This window comes from Alligator mississippiensis, chromosome 6, assembly GCF_030867095.1.
Source record: "Alligator mississippiensis isolate rAllMis1 chromosome 6, rAllMis1, whole genome shotgun sequence".
In the NCBI taxonomy this organism is placed as follows: domain Eukaryota; kingdom Metazoa; phylum Chordata; order Crocodylia; family Alligatoridae; genus Alligator; species Alligator mississippiensis.
The window spans coordinates 38,357,678-38,377,666 of NC_081829.1; the positions used below are offsets into that span (position 1 = coordinate 38,357,678).

General features: G+C 42.2%; 1 protein-coding gene across 1 annotated transcript in view; it reads left to right on the forward strand.

Annotated features, from left to right (window-relative positions):
• The window catches only part of NRG3 (neuregulin 3), a 1,058,867-nt gene that overhangs the window by 395,343 nt on the left and 643,535 nt on the right, over nucleotides 1–19,989 (forward strand). The gene's annotated exons all lie outside the window — the stretch shown is intronic.

Consider the following 19,989-nt stretch of genomic DNA (forward strand, 5'->3'; position numbering starts at 1 on the left):
GATGCCCTGTTATGGAGGGTCTTTCAAAGTGTTTGTGGGGAAAGAGGACAACCCGTTTGCACACCATGTTTAAGAAGAAAGATATCCTATTGCAAGTATGGGAACTCATTGTAATATTCCATATAATTACAGTTCTGTAAAAAAAAAACAAAAAAAAAATTTAGCTACTATCATTGATGTGATTGATGTTGAAAGACAAAATGCTGGAAATTCTTGATCATTCAGAAGAGGAATGAGTGAATATGTGCTCCAGAGTTTATCAACATTAGCTAAGCAAGCTGTGAAATCAGTTTACTTTTATGTCTGTTACACAAAACAGTGTAGCATCCTTCAAGATTAGGAACCAAAATTGCTTCGGGCTTTAAGTAAAATTTGGAATGTCCAAAGCCCTGCATACATGAGGAAACTATGTACTAGATATAATTTACTTTCTTATTTGTTCCGCAGTGGGCATGTCTACACGAGATGCTTTTAACCGTGCAGTAGCATAGTTTACTGCACAGTTAGCACATGCATCTACACATGCATGTGCTTACTATGCAGTAAACCTTGCTAATCATAAGTAGTAATGGTGCAGTAGCGCTCATTATCCTTATCTCCCAGCTCCCATGACTGCAGGGGAGTAGGAGACCCTTATCTCTGGTTGTGGAGCTGGCACTGGGATATAAGGGTTTCCCAGGGCCAGCCCCATGGTTGTGGAGCTGTTGCTGGGAGATTAAGATCTCCCAGCCTGAGCCCCATGACTGTGAAACTTCAGCTGGGAGATGAGGGTCTCCCAGTGCTGGCCCTGCATTGCAGAGCTGGCATTGGGAGCTCCCTGCTAATGGGGGCTGGGGAGCCTGTTCCCCACCTAACTCCATGAGTGGAGAGCTGAGTTAGGAGCATGCTCAGAAGCTTGCTGATGGAGCTCAGCAGGGAACAAGCTCCCCTGCCCTGATCTTCCAGTAGGGCAGCTAGCAGTTCAGGGTGGGGGGCTGGGACTTACCCACCCAGCTCTTTCTAAGCCCCATTCCTTGATCACCCAATTGGGGCATGGGGCTGGGATTTGCCCCTGCCCCACACGTGTGGCAGCTTGTTCCTCACCCAGCTCCACAGCCATGGAGCTGAGCTGAGAACAAGCTTCCTAGCCTTTTTCCCACCCAACTTGGCACTCATGGACCTGAGTGGGGAAACAAATTCCCTGCCATGAGGTCTGTGCATATTGAGCTGAGTGGAGAGAAGGCAGGGTCAGGGCTGGGAACTGTCTTGGTCAGAGACCGGTCCAGCCCCATCCCCTGATTGGGTGATTGAGGCACAAGGCTTGAAAAGAACTGCGTGGGTGGGGTAGTTCCCAGCCCCTTGCCCTAATCTGCTAGCTTCCTCACTAGCAGATTGGGGCATAGGGATGGGATCTGACCCTCCCCTCCAGCTCTTTCCAAGTCCCTTCCCCCTGATCAGGGAGTCAGGGCCAGGAGCTCCTTGCTGCTGGGGCAAGGGGGCATTGTCCCTACCCCAGCAGCAGGCAGTCCCCATGGGCAGAATTTAATGTTCCAGCCTGGCTGGCAGACAGCTGTATCCTGGCCCAGTACTCCCAGTCAGACCCTAGGCTGGCATGCAGGGGGAGCCTAAAGACTCCCCCTGGTGGCAGCAGGGGCCCATTGCAGGTACCCAGGAATCAGGAGCAGTTTGCTGCCATTAGTAGCAAATCTGCTCCTGCTTGTGTAGATGCCTGCCCAGGAGCGTTTACTCGGGAGTAGCTTACTCACAAGTAAACTGATCCTTGATAAAATGCATGTCTCAATGCACACAGGATGCCCTTAGGGCCTGAAACAAAGCAGCAAAGTCACGATGGATAGCGTTCATTACAGGAATGATTGTAGACTTTAAGGTTCTCTTTAAATTTGAACATCATTTCCTATATTCTGTCAGCCTTTTCTTTGAATTATAATTCTAATCTATGTTGTGATGATATTAAGATCTTAAAAGGGTTTCTTAATATCTTTTCAAATATATCAAAAGCATCTGTTATATTCTTCAAGTAGTCTTCTGTTTTCAGGTGTCCCCATGCTGAGTAAATAAGGATTGGCTTTTTAGGGGCAAATGATCAAAGTTTATTTGCAAAGTGCTGTAATTGGGAATCCAGGTCACAGTATCCTTAAAGACTTTTATTAAAGGCAATCCTGCCTAACACAGTTCACTGTCAAGAATCATCACAGATGCAATAGATAGGAAAGAAAGGGGTGAGAGAAGATTGTGGGAATGTAGGACACAAAAGTAACAGAACCTGGTATGTGGACAGACCCTGGTATATATTATTTTCTCTGTTTGACTTCAGGGAAGCTATGAATCATTCTGTTTTGCTTTCTGCTGAAACCTTCTCAAATAGCAAAAAGTGTTTTATTTTCATTATGGCCAAGACAAGGTTGAAGGAGCAATTTAAAGAAAGACCCTATGGCTTTATGAACTTTGACAAGATTTTCTTTGTGTAAGCAGCATGAGAGAGAACATAAACATATTTGTTGAATAGGAAGTCTAGCAGTTAACTTTACTGAAAATATAAAACTTAACAAAAAAAAAAACCCTACCCAAAATATTCAGCTAAGACATTTTATAGTTTCTTCACTTTTTGACAATAATACCAACTTAATGATCTCCAACCTTGAGGTTATAATGAAGCTTTTCTTCAGACTAACTTAACCCATTGGAATGCAACCGAAACTGGAGGTACAGTGCAAACTGCTTCTGGGCTTCATACTTCAGTACTACATTAAGTTCCTTGCACCTTCACAGTTGCTGATCTTCCTAAAATTAAATTTACACCACCAAGACTGCCCCGTTTCTAATGGAAATGCTTGAGAAGGTGACTGTTTTATAGATCTAGTCTTCCCCCCCCCCCCCCCCATTCAATCTGAGCAGAGAAAAGCTGCTGTCCTTCATTCCTTAAATAGGAAAAGGCACAGGGAGAGAGTGAGGAAAACTAAACAGTTTCTTCATCGGTGGTGATATCAATGGGACTGATTCCATTCACTTTGCTACTTTGAGTCTGGCCTGTACTCACAGGATGCAAGTCAGACTGATTGATTATTAAATGAACAAAGCATCCTGGGGTAAAGGAAGGGAGTGGGAGACAGACCCCTGTCTTCCCATTACTGAAACTTGTCTAATACTGTAGGAAAATGAGTTGAAGATATGCTTCATGTATGTATGTATGTATGTATGTATGTATGTATGTATGTATATGAAGCATATTATCTAAGGGATTTTTCATCTTTTGCTGAGCTAAAATGGGAGCATTGTGAAGGGAATAAAAATACTTAAAAAGGTAAACCATGTTGGAATTTCTGAGCCTACCTAAAAAGATGATGATTTGAAAGAGGTATCTAAATCAGCTTGAAAACAAAGGTCCACCTCTGATGCTTAGTAGGGGTGTGCAAAGCTTCGTAGCCAATTCAGTTTGGAGGAGATTCGGCAGCTGATCTCCAAATCCAAATAGAATTGGGAGACCCACTAAAAGGTCTGAATCAGTTCAGAAGCCTCTGACTCAATTTAGAGAGATTCAGCACTGATTCAGAGATTCAGCCATAGACTAGGCAGGCAGGAGCAGGGAGGTAAGGGGCGTGTGGTGAGGCAGATCAATACCACCACAGCAAGGCAAGGATTGGGGCTGGGACAAGCTGCCAAGCCAGGGCAGGGAGACGTGGGACTCAGGGAGTGGGGCTCCCACCACTATGTGCCACCGGTCCAGGAGCTGCTCTGTTGGTGGCTGCTCTGGTGGTTCTTGTGGCTGGTCTGGGAGGGCATGGGAGCAGGCTTGTGCCTCTGGATCTGTGCAGGGTGTGTTGGGCTGGGCTGTGCTCCACTCCAGGCAGGTAGCAGAAGGCGCTGGAAGCAGGAACTATGCCTCTCGCCACTCACCCAGCTGGGGTATGGAGGCTTGGGACAGCATGCGGTGGTGGAAGCTGCTCCAGCCTCGATATGCTGCCTGGACAAGCCACAGCTTTGCCTTGCCACACCCCAGTGGGGTGAGCAGCATCAGGGCATGGGGGCAAGCGCATGTGCCTAGATTGGGGCGGGGCTGGTAGCAGGGGCTATGAGAAATTTTAGGGTGGCTGCAGCCCACCCATACCCCCCCCCCCACTCCACTGCACTCTGTAGGGCAGGCAGAGCCAGAACTGTACTCTGGGCTGAGGCTGGGGCTAGCTGCAGCCCAGTGGCAGGTGGCTGGGGCTAGCTTCCCAGAGCAGAGCCCAACCTACCCTATACAGATCCAGGGGCACACACCCACTCCCATGCCCTCCTGAACCAGCAGTGAGAGCCATTGGAGGAGCCACTAGAAAAGCAGTTCCTGGACTGGCAGCACACAGCAGTGCACTGTGATGGGAGCCCTCCTCCCGGAGTCCTGTGCCCCACCACCCTGACTGGGCAGCTTGCCCCAGCCCCAGCTCCAATCCCTCCCTTGCTGTGGGGGGCGTTGACCTGCCCTCCCCCCAGTGCCCATTTTCTCCCCACTTCACCCACCACAACAGACTTACCAGCTGGAGGCAGCTGTGTCCAGCACGGTCGAGGAGTGCTGCCTGTTTAGTCTATGGCCAAATCTCCAAATCGGCACAGAATCTCTGGATCTGAATTGAATTGGGACAGTGATTCAAATCACCAGATCAAATCACTGTCCTTCAGAATCAGCCAAATCTGAATCTGAAGCAAATACTTCCTGGTTCACACAGGCTTAATGCTTAGGTATCTTACAAGGACAATAGAGTAACTAGCATCGCAAGAGAGCACAAGATAAGAGACGGCCAACTGACTCTCAGAACTAATGCTTGTTATAGCTAGCTTAGCTATTTGAATGCTGTGCTACTTATTTGGGGAAACTTGAAAATACTATCAAGAGTTTTTAGTATGCGAGTCTTAGTAGATCCATTTCCTTTGTATCTGTTGGGTAGGCTGGTATGTGCATTGAATTCTTTGAAAATATTACATGGCTCTACAAATACTTCTCTCTGTTCAGCAGGGTAACTGTACATATCTGAGTAGGTATATGGCGCACTATTTACAATAAAAATAATTTACTAATATTTCATTCATAATAGTACTTTAAGCATATTGATGTGGAAAAATGGCATCAAGGCAGCCCTACATTTTAAATTCAGTGTCGGTGGTAAAGGGTTATATAATGTTAATTTTGTTCTTTGAAAAGAAAAATTCCAAAGTTGCATACCCTATTACTTTTAAACTGATGGAATATCAGATTTAAAGCCCATATATCTGCTGCAAGGAACAAGGTAAAAATACACAATGTAGCTAGTTGATTTATGCTAGGCATAAAGAATGTCTTAGTTTCTCATGTACCCTGCTTTTGGATTCCAGATATATTGGGATGGGTACAGTCCATGTGGCCATAACTACTGTAGTTTCACTGCTTAAATTCTTCCTTCTGTGAAGGGTTTATATAAATACAACTGATTTTAATAACAGTTGTAAAATCATACTGGCCACATCTGCAGGAGATGCTGACTGTGCAGTTGTTACTGTGCAGTCATTTAGTATTTGTATAAACAAGTACTAAATGATTGTGAAGTAACCCAAGCTACTGAGCAGTAGCACTGACACATTGATGTGATGCTACTGTGCAGTAGCATCACAAGAAATCTTGTTGCCACGCAACGCTACTGTGCAGTAGTCTTGGACAAGTCAGTGTCTTGTGTAGTCAAGGCCACTGTCCAGCAGAATTTGGTTTCAAATATTTAAATCAAGCCTTGATGATTCCTCCATTCTCTTCTTCCAATTAGTATTTTGAATTTACTCTAGTAGTAGGAATTCCCAAATTTAGGCCCCAGTGTGGACCTTAATTCTAAAATAAGAGCTCTTTGGCTAGAAATGTGTCCCTATACAAACCAATTGAAGTTGATGACATTCTGTAACTATCAAGGGTCTAACTGCACTGCAAGTTCAAGTAAAATTTAGTCTGGTTTTGGCACTGAGTAAACAAAGCATTTAAAATATGGAGTGTGACCACCGTCTACAATCCAGGTTCCAATAACTTCCATTTAAAAAAAAAAAAAAAATCCCAAACTTTCAACTAAAATGATTTTTTTTAAAGGCTCCAGATATCCTTACTATTCTGGTGTTCTGAAAATCTTTTAATGAACTTTTCTGCCTCATCTGTTACAAGAAGTAAAACAACCAAGCAGTTTTGATCCCCTTCAAAAAACCATACACTTGCTAACAAAAGCAACCATCTAATTCCTTATTACTGATATTTATTATTTTGCCAATGATCTTCAATTTCTACCATACTGTTACCCCATGTGTGACAAAGTGCTAGTTTCCTCACCTGCCTCTGGGCAGACTGCCTACCCGTCCCTCCTGCCACACCATGATGGAACATAATTAAGGTGTTAATTAGGTGGGAGGCTGCCCATTCCTCCCCTACACTGCAGTCCAAGCCTTGCAGATGGTATCCACCAGTGGCTTACACTGGGTCTTTCATAAAACATACACAAACAGATGAACAAACACATACTGGGCTCCAAGCCATCAGCCCCCTCACTGGGACTCCACACTGGGGTGTTCTACCCTTTGGGGCTCAGGCAACCACAGCCCTGCATGGCCCTAGGGTCTCATACCCCCACACCACCCCCTCACTGGGGCTCCACACCCTGCCCCTTCACTGGGGCCTGCCACCCCATCTGGCTCAGGTGCCTGTAGCCCTGTGTGACCCTCTGGCCTGGGGTATTACATCCTGTGTGGCTCAGGTGGCCACAGCCATGCCTGCCTTCCTTTCAGGGTTCCTGTAGCCCTAGGACTCATGAAGAGCCTGGGCACTGCTCCAGATCCCTCCACTGACCTGGGCCCTGCCTCAGGACTCCCATGAACCTGGGCTCCCCCTGAACTGATTGAACCCACCACGGATGTTGGACATGGCATTATTAAGGTACCCTAACCCATCTTTCACCAGAGTGGTAACTGGCTTGGTACTTTCTGGGGACTCCCACACCATTGAAAGCCCCACCAGGCCACCCAGTCCTGGTAGGATACAGTTTTAGGTAATACCCAGGACCAGGAGCCTCCAAACCATCCCCTTAAGCTCCTGCCTTTACCTCCAGGATGTTGTATATAGCCTTGCAGCTAGGCTATATTTCTGCCTTGCCCACCAGCAGCGAACTGCTCTGTTTATATAGGCAGCCAGAGATCTAAAATGGCTGCCACAATCAAGCACCTGCTGGCTGCTTGGCTCAGCCCTTAAAGTGGCAGGCACCAACAGTGCCCTGCCACACAATGTTATGTCGATAACAATGTTTGGGTACTCTTCCTTTCCTACAATCTATGAAGAAATCTTTCTTTTGGACCTTTCTGTTGCACACTTCCAGGGCTTTTGACCCCAAGATTGGGAGAACATCTGGCTTAGGTTTATCTCAGTCTAAACTGGAAAAGGTTACAGCTTCCCATACACTCTTCATCCTGATTAGTGTGTGTGTGTGTCTCCATATCTAATGCTACATATCTAGAAAGGTGCTATTCTCATTCACAGAACCAGCAACCTATTCCATAGGGATACTGCCCAAATAAATTTATCTCAGAAGAGTACAACGATTCTTCAGCCTTTTTTTGCTTAATCTAACAAACATCTAGAAACAGCCCTATGGATCCTCTGATTTGATTGTGCTTAATCCAGTGAACAAAATAGAGACCAAGATAATGTGTACGTACTGGGTGTCAGTACTAGACCAGCACATAAATTTGCTACGTTTTAACTTATCATTTGTGGCATAGTAGATTAAATGTTTTATGTCTGAGGAATTGTTGAATGTTTTCCAGTGAATGCTGTGGCAATGGAGAACTATAGAACACCTTAATCAATTGCTCATCATTGCTCTTATGATAGGGGGTTTCACATAAATGCTTACAGTATGACATATTCTTAAATAGTTCTCTTTTTTCTGTTGCCCTGTGTAATACAGCAGCTTCACAGAAAAACTATGCAAGAGTGATTAATATTTCTAATATTCTAGATTTGTTTTTATGTTAGCAATACAAAATATTTAGATCACTCTAACTTCCTGTCCTAAAACTGCTTTTAAGACTATCAAATTGCAATACACAATGGAATTTGTTTATTTATATATAATAACTAATATTGCCAGGTTAATTAGTTATTATTATTATAACTAGTATAATTACTAATCCTGATAAATCTGGAGCTTAATCAATTTGCTCATGACTTGTACTTAGTGTTTCCTTGCCAAGAACTGTAGCCTTGATATGATGGAGAGGCTTATGTTCTACCAAGGACCTCAAGAGCAATGGTACCTGTTTGCCCTCCTAATAAGGTCACCCATGGTGGCAAGGTCTATATGCAGTTTTCCAGGCTAATAGCAATCCGAAAATAGAAATAAAAGTCCTCCATGGCAGAGCAGAGGAATGAAGAAATAAGGCCGCCATTGAATAGAAACCTCTGGTCATTTAGGTTTTCCTTGATCAGGTTAAGGTTTCATTCCTATGAAGCATGGCTTGGTTGCTAATGCACAACAGCTTCCCCACATTAAAAAAAAAAAAAAAAAGCAGCACAAGCATCTTCCTTCAATAGCAAATTTTACAGCAATGGATGAGTGGTGATAGAGGCAGATGCTAGTGATTACTGGACCTACACAGAGGCAATGATTATTGTTTTATACTTGGAACTGAGCTGGATGTGCACTATGGCAGCTGAACTGATGACTGAGCAGGCCTATTTAGGATCTACTCTTCTCACCCTGTATGGGCAGGGGCTAGAAGAGGTGCCTTAGTCATAGTCTGTCTCTCTTCACCCAACAGGAAAACTATATCCACTGGACCTTATCAAGTAATAAAGTTTGCAATCTGAAATGTCTGCATGCTGATGTAGAACAGTAATGGTGACCAACCGGAGCAAAGGACAGCATACGTGGCTAGAGAACTTGCATGATTTGATATTGACACTGCTGTACTTAGTGAGACCAGATGTGCAGGGGAAGGGCAACTCCTAGAGAAGGGTGGTGGGTACAGCTTTTTTTGTAAAGGAAAAGCAGGCACATGCACAGTGTTGGTTTCTTTATTAAAACCAAGATTGTTACTCAAATGCTAGAATGTCCTGTTGACATCAACGAGCATCTCATGACCCTTCATTTTCAATTGGCCAACATACAACATGCAGCAGTCACCAGTGCATATGATGAAATAAAAAAAATATATATATTCTAAACTCGGCCATATTCTGTTGCCTGTCCCCTGAAGAAGATAAGGTAATTCTTCTTGATCATTTCAATGTTAGTGATAGGGCCTCTGAGCGATGGAAAGGAACATTTGGAAAGTTAAGGGTGAGGATAGTCAATTCAAGTAGAATTCTCCTGAGCAAGCATTCAGAACACAATCCCATCATTACAACCTCCTTATTCCACCAAAGCAACAAATGGAAGACATCATGAATGCATCCCTACTCAAAAAGCTGGCACCTGATTGAATATGTCATAATGCATGCCCAGGACTGTCACAACATCTGTATAACCAGAGCTATGGCACCTGTACAGATCATAGTTTAATACGTTTTGTCACAACCATTTGTATTGTCCCAAAATGACATAAACAAAAGAAGCAACAAAGTAGCAAGTTTAGTATCCAGTGCTTGAAGAACCCTGCTAAACACGATCATCTCCAGCAGTGACTCAATGAGAAACTCTCCAACCAGCCTGATGATCTTGACACTATTGATTATTGGTAGAGCCTCAAGAAAGGCATCCATAAGACATATTAGGAATCTCTATGCATGTCCACAAAGAAATATCGGAGGTAGTTCAATAAAAATAGGGAAAGTCAAGTTCTCATTGAAAGAAAAAAAGCCGAATGACATCATCTCCAAACAGAGGCAAAACACATATTTCCCCATTAAAGCTGAGACCCACTGTGAAGGAAAAAAAAAAAAATGTTTGAGAGTGAAAATGCAAGTGGTAGGGGGAAAAGTAAAAGAGATGCAAAAGTTTGCTGACAGCCATAACCATGCATAGTTTTATTAAGGCAACCAAAGCTATCTATGGTCTAAGCACACAAGGGACCACCTCTCTAAGATCTAAGGATGGAACAACACTAGACAACTCTACCATCAGTGCCTGGTGGCTGGAGCACTGTTAAGAGCTCCTGCACCAAGATTCTAATGTCACGACAATACCATCAAAGCAATTCCACAACACCCATTAGGACTACCTTGCAGATCCACCAACTTATTAAGATGCCTTGCAATCCATTAAACAGATAAAGCTTTTTTTTTTTTTTAAATGTACTCTTGATGGAATACCACCTGAAATTTATACACAAGGTGGACAAAAGTTCTCTCATGAATTACATGGCATCATTATGAAAATCTGGAAACATGAACAGGTTACCAGTGACTTGAAAGATGCCAGAATCATTATCATATTTAAGAAAGGAGATAATATGATTGCAACAGTCCTATCCATAGCTAGACAGATCATTGCCTGCATTCTCATCAGTAGGCTTACTTTCTTTACTGAGGAGCTTCTACCCAAGTTCTAATGTGGTTTTGGACTGCTCACAGGTACAATAGATATGATCTTTGTTGCTAGACAGCTGCGGTAGAAGTGTCACAAACAACATGGAGATCTCTAGTGACCTTCATTGAGCTGAATAAGGACTTGGACTCAATCAACAGAAAGGCCTTATGGAAGATCCTGATGAGATCTGTATACATTCCAAAATTTGTTACCATTACCAGATTTCTTCACAATGACAAGACCACAGCCAGTCCAAGTTACAGCTTGGTAATGGACCCTTCACTATTAAAAGTGAATTCAAACAAGGATGTGTCATTGTACCAGCACCCTTTTGCAGCTATATCATAGCTATTTTGCCTCTCATTGCAGATAGACTTCCCCCTGGAGACAGCATCTCTTACATATGAACTGGTTAGGTTTCAAATATAAAAATGCTTGCACTCCAAACTAATGGCTGGTATGGGAACTTCACACATTTTATTTCCATACTATAATTTTACCTTACTGTTTCTTTTATATAATGATGCAATTAGATATGGTAGTATAGGACTAAATGTTTGCAGGAGCTGAGATCTATTTAGCACAAGAAGGGAAGGATGGGCCACTCAAAAGCTAGCTACATCTCCTTATTTATCCTTTTAGTGTAAGTTAGAACAGTAATTTCCATCATCTTGGTCTCATGGTCTGTTCTAGGGTAGGGAGTTATATTCCTGGTAGCTTGTGTTGCTAAACTTATAGCCTAATTGAAGGAAGAACTTGTATAACACAATGATGCATCTACACATGCATTAGCGAGCTTTAGTTAATGCACATTAAATCAAGTACCACCCGTTGTGAAGTACTAGGAAAATGTGCATTAGCCTGTCTTAAAAACCATAATGAATATTAAGTGATGCTTAATGCACATTGGCATATTTAAATGCACCATTAACTAAAAAGCATGTTTTAGTTGTACCTTAATGCACATTAAAATAGGATAATGCACATTAAAGTGCCCAATGAGCCCATAGAGGCAGAGAATTGGAAGCACAGAGCTTTTTTATATTATTATTATTTATTTATTTTTAGAGATGTGTGGATTAACATGGCCACATGCAAGACCTTCAGGGTTAAGTTGAGCGAAATCTGATGAATCACATAATTCTAGAATAATACAGATGAAAATATATTATTTAAAACATATACTTATTTTTATAGTTTTACTGCATGTATATGTTCTAATTAAATACATATTTTCTGTTATGATGTAGTATACATTTGAAGATGCACTGATATGTATGATTACAGAGGTTACTGGTCTGCATCTAAGACATAATAGTTTAAAAACTAAGGATTAGGGCTGTGCAAAGTTTCAGTCCCTCATTCAATTCAGTGGTGATTTGGCCTGATTTGGTGGCCGAAAATCCAGATCTGAATTGAATTGGAGGACCCTTTAATCTCAGAATAGAATCAGAACCCTCTGAATTGGTCCGGAAAGATTTGGAGATTCAGAAATAGACACAGCTTTAAATATTTTTCTACATACCTCTAGGTAGCAGGTGGCTCATGAATGCTGTGACCCCGGGGTGCATGGAGTGTCCCCCAAAAGTGTGGGGGGCTCCCCAGCATGCTGTCTGGCAGATGCGGAAGTGGACCAGAAGCACTTCTGGTCCATTTCCGGGTCTTCTGGGGAACATACAGGGGTCCCCCCTGGTTTGGCGACTGGTGCCTCCTAGGTCTGGAGGGGGCACCTGGGGTCCCCCTGTGGCTAATAAGCAAGCCAAGGAAACATGGGGGGAGGGGCCTGGCACATTCCCTGGTGGACCCAGAAGTACTTCTGATCCACTACCAGGTTCACCACCAAGCATGTGGGGGGCCCCCTGCACTCCTGTGGGATGTTCTATCTGACCCAGCATAGCAGAATTCACAAGGCGCGCTAGTACCTTGAGGTGTGTAGAAAAAACATGTTAAGCTGTGCGTCTGTCTGAATCGCTGATTCTCCAAATCAGCATCAAATCTTCAGATTCAAATTTGCCTAATTGAATTGGGGACAGTTATCCGAATCAACAAATCAAATCACTGTCCCTGATTTGGGCCAAATACGAATCTGAATTGAATAGTGCCCACTTTGCACACCCCTACTAAGGATCACTTACCATTAATCAAGTCAGTAGTGGACTCAGATTCATATGACATGTAAAAAAGCTTTTCCTAGTCTGGAACAAGTACTATCAGGGATATTATGTTATCTGTGAAAGCCAGGATTTGTAATCATTTCAAAGATAAAAATACGTTTCATGACATCTGAATTTAACAGGGTCTAGTGCTATAAAATGAAAATATGAACGTTGTCAGTAACTGCATGACTAAGGAATGTGTGTTGAAATCTGTAACTTCCGTGGATCTATTGCTGTGTAATGCAGTGTGCCTTTCTAGGTGTGCAAAACACTCTTCATATTGTCATCAGTAGGCAGTGATATTTAGACATGTTTTAGGAAGTTAATTCCAAGGAAGATAATTGAATAAAACAAAACACATATTAACTGTTTTCTAACAAAAGTTTAAATTTGTAGAATACCATGTTTGGCTTTTATCATTTATGGTCAGGCCTTGGTGGAAATTTTGTTTTGTTTAAGTTAATAGGGACATTTTTCACTGTTGATTTCTACTTCAGAATGTATTGCTGAGGATGGTCTATAAAAAAAAAAAAAATGGTCTGTTTCATGGCATTTCTCCTGCCTATGTTCCTTGCATAAAAAAAATGTTATCCTTGGAATATGATTTCCTTAGAACAACTGACTTAAAAACATGGACCTTGACATCAATAAAATAAAATAAAATAAAATCCTATGAAATGATTAGTGAATACTAAAAATGGATAACAACAAATTAAAGGAAAAGTAAACTCAGATAAATACTGAATTCATGTGGAATGACAATCTACAGTAGCAGTCAAATACATTGTTGACTGCCACTGTCCTTCTGCCTTCCCACAGTGCCCCAGGGGCATGTCAGCCTGTTTCTGGGTGGTCCTAGGTGGTGGGAAGGTGGCAGGGACAGTGCATGGGGCACTGGAAGCCTGCCAAATCTGAACTTCCCCAAGCACGGCCAGGCTTCCAGTGCCCTATGCAGCACTGGATCGGGCTGAGTGCTGCTTGTGACCTGGGACAGGACTCGCCTACTAGCACCGTGCCCAGGCAACCCCAGGGGTTGCTGCCACCACAGGGGGAAGCACTGGACTCACCTACAACTTCAGCTGTGGTGGCAGCTTACATAGGCAGGCTCTGCTGAGCTGGGGGCGGGGGTGGGGGGGTGGGAATGGTGAGGGGCCCACTTTTTTTTTTTTCTTTCCTTTTTCTGGCAGAGCCTGCCTGCCTCTCATGCAAGCAGGGGGCAAGCTGCTAGTGGGCTCTGAGCTGTGGGAAGTCCTGGTCCTTCCCTCCGTGGCAGCTGGGGGTGGGTTTTACTGCCATGGGAGATGCAGGCCACCACTGGAGATGCACCTCAGCCATGGGAGATATAGGCAGGCTCAGGGAGGGGAAAAAAAGGATCAGGCTCCTTGCCACTTTTTTTCAGTGAAGCTTGCCCGTGCAAGCTGCCACCAGGTTGTGCAGCCCCAGATCCATGGGGGAGCCCAGTTCTTCCCTTCATGGTGGTATCAACCGCTGGCACTGCCCGGGCTGGGTGCTAATGGGCAGGTATCACCTGTGGGGTGCCACTGCTGTGGAGGAAAGGACCAGCAGCTCAGGGCCTGCTGACAGCTCCCCAGCCATGGGAGAGGTGGGCAGGCTTGGGTGGTGGGGAGCATGGAATAAAAAGGATCAGGCTCCTCTCTGCTTTTTTTTTCTTTTCTTTTTCTGGCGGAGCCTGCCTGCATCCTGGGGGTGAGCTGCCAGCAGGCTGTCACTGTTCCATAATAGTGATGGAAGTCCCTAAATTAAAACAGTGGGTTTTTAATTAACACAATTAAAAGCCCATCAATTAAAAATCCACCATTTCAGTTTAGGGAAAACTAAATCCCCATCATGTGTACAAGTGGCCTACAGTGCAAATCTACCTTGCCATCAGGATCTTTTGCAGAGCAGCTGAAGTTGTATGTGGTTGTGTAATCAGGCACTCTTTCTATGTCCTATTTTAATTAACATCTTAATTATAATTACCGAATGGTCTAATATATGAATTGAAAATAGATTGTTCTGCTGATCAGCTGCTTCTTATTGTTAGTCCATGTATGTGTTCTGATAACATTTATATTTTAAAAGGATCTAGTTCATAGTCTTTATAGTGACTTCCATGTAAATTTTACAACTGGAGACTTTAGTGGGTATCCTTTAGGTCAGTGTGAAGATAAAAACCTAAATTGTTCACATCTGACCTGGGGTCAACTCTGTCTGAAATTATAAACTAGCCTGATTTCAAACCAACACAGCTAACTACCTCTGTAAGTAGCACAGCAATTTTTGAAAGGTGGATCACTTTATGGTAGAAATCAATGGTTACCCTATTTGTGTTTGACAAATATCAAAAGTTCAGCATTAGAATAGGATACATGAGTATGTAAGTCTTCCAGAAACAACCGATAGTTCAGGAAGGAAGATTGGCAAAGATTTTTTTAGAAATCCTTTTGAAAATCAAAGTTGAGTAAATTAAATACTGATGCTGGGCCACCTTTTTGAGTGTTTTGACTGTGAGCAGTGGAGATATTTTAGGTGTAGTAGTAGGACTTGTGTATCCTCAAACACTTGTATTGGTGTGCATATGTCTATATAAACTTGTTCTTAGTACAATGCACATTGGAATTTATACTAGCTATAACAAACAGGCCAAAGTTATACCTAACTAAATAGCTGTAGCAATGAACATTTTTTGAGCAGGACCAATGGAGAAGGGAAATATGAAGGGATTGCAAAAGCTTGTGGGATTTCTGGTTTAATTAGTTTGGTTTGGTTCTTGTCTGCCTTTTGCAGTGGTGTAACATAAAACTCAGACTATAATCACATTTCTTAAGAGATCATGCTAGAAAACATTTTCAATAGCTACATGTACTAAAGTAAAACTGGAGGCTAAGAATTTCTATGAGGATGTGATCAGACAAGAAATAAAATTAAATTTAAAAAAGAGAGAGGGAATTTGCTCAAAGTCATATTCACTTTCTGCAGCCTCTTTGTTCTCATCCATGTTTCAGATAAAATTACCTGTTCCCTTAAATTTGGTCATTATGGCTAGGGACAGAGCTGCACATAAACTGGTATAAAAGTGATCAAAAATCAGTTCAGATCTATAACACAACAGAAGATCAGTGCACCAGTTTAAGATAAACCTGGATGGATATAGTATCAGACTGAACTGATTTATATTAAATCAGTTTATTGAACTTCTGCCCCACATCCCCTCCAGATTCAAGTTACCTCACAGTCCCCCAGGATCCTAGGATGCTTTGCACCTCCCCCAAAAATCTCCCCCCACAGGATTGGTGGGCTAAACTTGGCCCAAGCTGCTTGCTCCAGCTGAGCAGGGAGGCATGTTTTACACCCTCCCCTCCCTCACTCCCCAGCTTCTGGCCTTGGCCACTTCAGGCATATGGCTGCATTTCTGTAATCAAAAGTGAATGTCTGTTCACTTGTTATTGGTGCAATCTACACAGTTTAGACAAACCTGTGAAGATTGAATCGATTCAGCTTTGGGCTTTTTAACCGTCTGTATGTAGCCTAAGTATTTCCAAAGCAGCTGGAAGATTACAACCCTAAAGTTATCTTCAAAAGAAACATTTCTATACTTCTTTTTTAGCTGAGACTCCTGAACTGGCTTCTGTCACCATTTCTTCAGTACTCTTGCTTAGAGGTAGAAGTTTTACAGGAAGGTGCATGGGTAAAATTCACAAATATCGTAAGGGCTTGTCTATATGAGTCATGGTGTTGTTTCCACTACAACAAACCCTTCATGTTTTGATACAGTTTATTGCACCAATAAACTTCTTTTCTTTATGGTATTTTATAACAGTTGTTTGAACAAAATAAGTTATGCCAGAAGAACTATGGGTTAAACTTTAGCCAATATAAAAATGCTACAAAAAACTTCAAAAAACAAATAAAGGGCCTTGTCTCATGTTCACTTGCAACAGTTACAAATCATTGGAATGTTGTAGTGACTGATCTAAGGGCTTTGTTACAGATCGTATTTTAAGCTTTTCAAATATTGATCAGTATTCATGTTAGCTTGAGTTTAGAGTAGTTGCTTGTTCAGGCTAAAAACCTTCTCTGACTGTCCCTGTCCAGCACAAATTGCCACTAGAGGTCTGGCAAACAAGGGCCTGACTAGGAGCTACAGCTGTGAGTTGCCACAAGAGCACTGATGAGCCAGGACAAGCTTTTATCTGTGCTCTAGGTGGTGGTGTGATGAACAGATGGGTTGGTGAGGGCCAGATCATGAGACTTAAAGGGGTAGAGCTTAATGATGGGATCCTGGTTAATGCCATGGGAGTGGTGGCAGTGGGTAGAAATGGCAGCTGCAGGCTGGGTGGTAAAATTTAACTCAGCCAGCCAATGAAGGCACTAAAGGGTAAAATAAAAAGAACTATACAAAAAAAAAAAAATCAGAAAGAAATAAAGAGTAAGTAAATTTAAAGAAAATCTCATGTTGTAATAGATTGGGATTTGGTAACCCCAGCTCACAGGGACACTGCCCCTCCCTAGGTTAGAAGCATCAGCTCACAGGAACCTTGATTTGACACCCCCCCCTTGCCCTCCCCTTTCCCCCCCCATCCACCCCCTCAGTCCTCCCTCCCAGACTGCTCTGTGTCCTTGTGAGCTGCCTAGTCAGGTCATACCCCTAGGGGCAGGAAGGGACTTGGCTTGGTGCCAGTACAACAAACTGAGAAGTAAAGTTCGGGGGATAAATATTTTGTCCACACAGAACAGGATGGTAGGGGAGGAGTCACTGCAACCTGGGATGCTGGAGGACTGAAAATAGGGCAGCTCATCTGTGGGTAGTGGCCACACATTTGTGGAATACGAGCTGGATAACATGGCTCAGAGAGAATCTGCCTTGGAGTAGTGTAACTTTAAGACACCTAAAGGGTGATTAAAACTAGTTTGTACATCCTTGTGTGTGGAAAATAAGAAGTTAAGAGCTCCCGAAGCCACCTAAAATTAATGTGCAACAGAGCCTTCAGTTGGTGTGTGTTAGGAGATAGCCCTTGCCTGACTGGTAACTATTTTGCAATACCATGAGGGATGCATCTTTTGATAGTGTCTTGTATTTTTGTTTTTCTTTCCTGTATCCCGGGGTTCTTCAGTTACTTTGTTTTGTCTCCTGTGACCTCCATAACAAAAGCATTTGAACAAATTTTCCTGCTGAGAAGGATCCTAATACCTTTGTTCTGTTTTTAAAATCCATATTAGATTGAGATACTGCTTTAGATGAGCAGTTTACTTTCCTTCTTTCATTGTTCCACTCTCATACATAGTGTATTTCAAACTATAAACATTATAGTTGTTTACTTTTCTAATGCTGTTTTCCATTTAAAAGGCCAGCTGGACTTTGTCCCTATCTGACAACAAAGTTGTTACTTATTTGGTTTTCAGGCTTTAAGTGTCAAGATGAATCTACCCCTCTGTTTTGCCTTTTTAAAAATACCTTTATAGTGACTTTAATCTCTCATCTTAAATGTTAATGTTGTATTTGCCACTGCATAAGATCCTTTTGCAATAAACTTTTACTAATATTTCTTCTGTTACATTTCCAGATATTTATTATGCTGGGGGGGAGAAAGCCAGTGGATACTAGTCTGTTTTGTGATAAAATCAAGGACAAAGTAGAGAATGAGTTTATTCATGCTTCTTTCAGTTTGCATGTTATTCACAATTAGCAAACTTTAGTACATTGTCACTATGCCTGACACAAAAAAAGCATAGAAAATGCAATTGTGATTCATGCATTTTATGATTTGCTTTATCATGCCCATTACACTAGAGAACCTGATCCAGCTCCCTTTAAATTCAATTAGAATTCTATCATGCTCCAAGATGGGAAACCTAAGGTCATGTAAGAAAGGAAGTTTTTTGCTCCCCTGAAGCCAGCAGTAAAACATCCAGACTTTTGTTTGTGGGTTGTGATTTTTTTTTCTCCCCAAGAACTTAAGAGACTGACATACTTATTTCACTTAGACTTTTGTGAACGTTCTAGATGTTGTTGATTCCTCGAGCTGGACTGTAGGATTGTGAGTCATAAAAAGGTAGTGGTCACCATTCATTTTAATCTTGGCAGCCTTAGCCCACTTTTGTGATTTCACCACAAATTGTTTAATATTTAAGAGTGGTAAATAAAATCCCAGATCCTGGAGTCTAATGATATTCATGAGAATCTCAAATTACTTCCTTAAAGTTTCTAGTCCTCAAGATTATAAAGAAAAGCTCATCAATGGGCATTTGAACATGTGATGGTGGAGTCATGCACACATGACAAAAAGCGACAAAAAGAAATTGTCATTTGTCTAATGTAATAGTGTCACAATGTGCCTGTGCACAATTTCTTTTTCATGTCAAAATGTATTTGTGTGTCACAACTTAGACCACCTCCAATGTATTTTAGTTTAATAAATTGTCCCATTGTAGATATAAAGATGGTGTACATGTACATGTCTGGCGGCCAGAGAAGGTGGTGGGGATTGTGCATGGGGTGCTGGAAGCCCAGGTGGGATCTCAGAAGTTGGCCCTTGGTGGGCTTCCAAGGCCCCATGCACCATCCCTGCCACCTTTTCCAGCCACCAGCACACCTAGCTGCCCTCCTGCTGCCTTCTTGCACTGCCCCAGGAGCAAGCCAACCCATTCCCAGTCAGTCCCAGTCAACAGAAAGGGGCCAGGAACAGTGCACAGAGCACTGAAAGCCTGCCAGGCCTGAGCTTGAACAGATGTTACAGACACAAATACATTGTGATGGTTTTGTCTTCAGGAGTAGCTTGTTGTTTTAGTCATGGCTTCCAAATCAGTTTCATGAGATTCAGTTCTGACTCATACTTGAATGCTTGAGATCAGAAATGTTGTATTTATAGTTATTTTTCCTGTAGGCAGCTGTCCTCCATATTTTGTAACATTTGCATGTGACTGAAAGAGAAACTGAAAAGAAAATAGGTTCTACCATTATCCAATTCCAGTTGCTAATGAATACATAACAATAAAACTAGAAATGAACATTGATTTCCACAGGGAGGTTATAGTAGTCATTAATCAGATGTTAAATAACATTCTCAAGTAATAAAATGATGGGTCTATGTTACAAGAAAAAAAAAGTTTGTTAGGATTAAAATGATAGAAAGCTTTACTGAAGGTTAATTCAACTTTTACTGCTACTGAATTTTTCAAATTTGAAATTCTCTATAGAGAATCCATAGATTTAAATCTTCATTTAGGAAAAAATGAGATGCCAGTAATATAGTCATATTTAGAATTATTTATTCTATACTCAATGTCTGTCAGTTAGTTGGATTAGTCAAGCCAATGAATCTTATGAT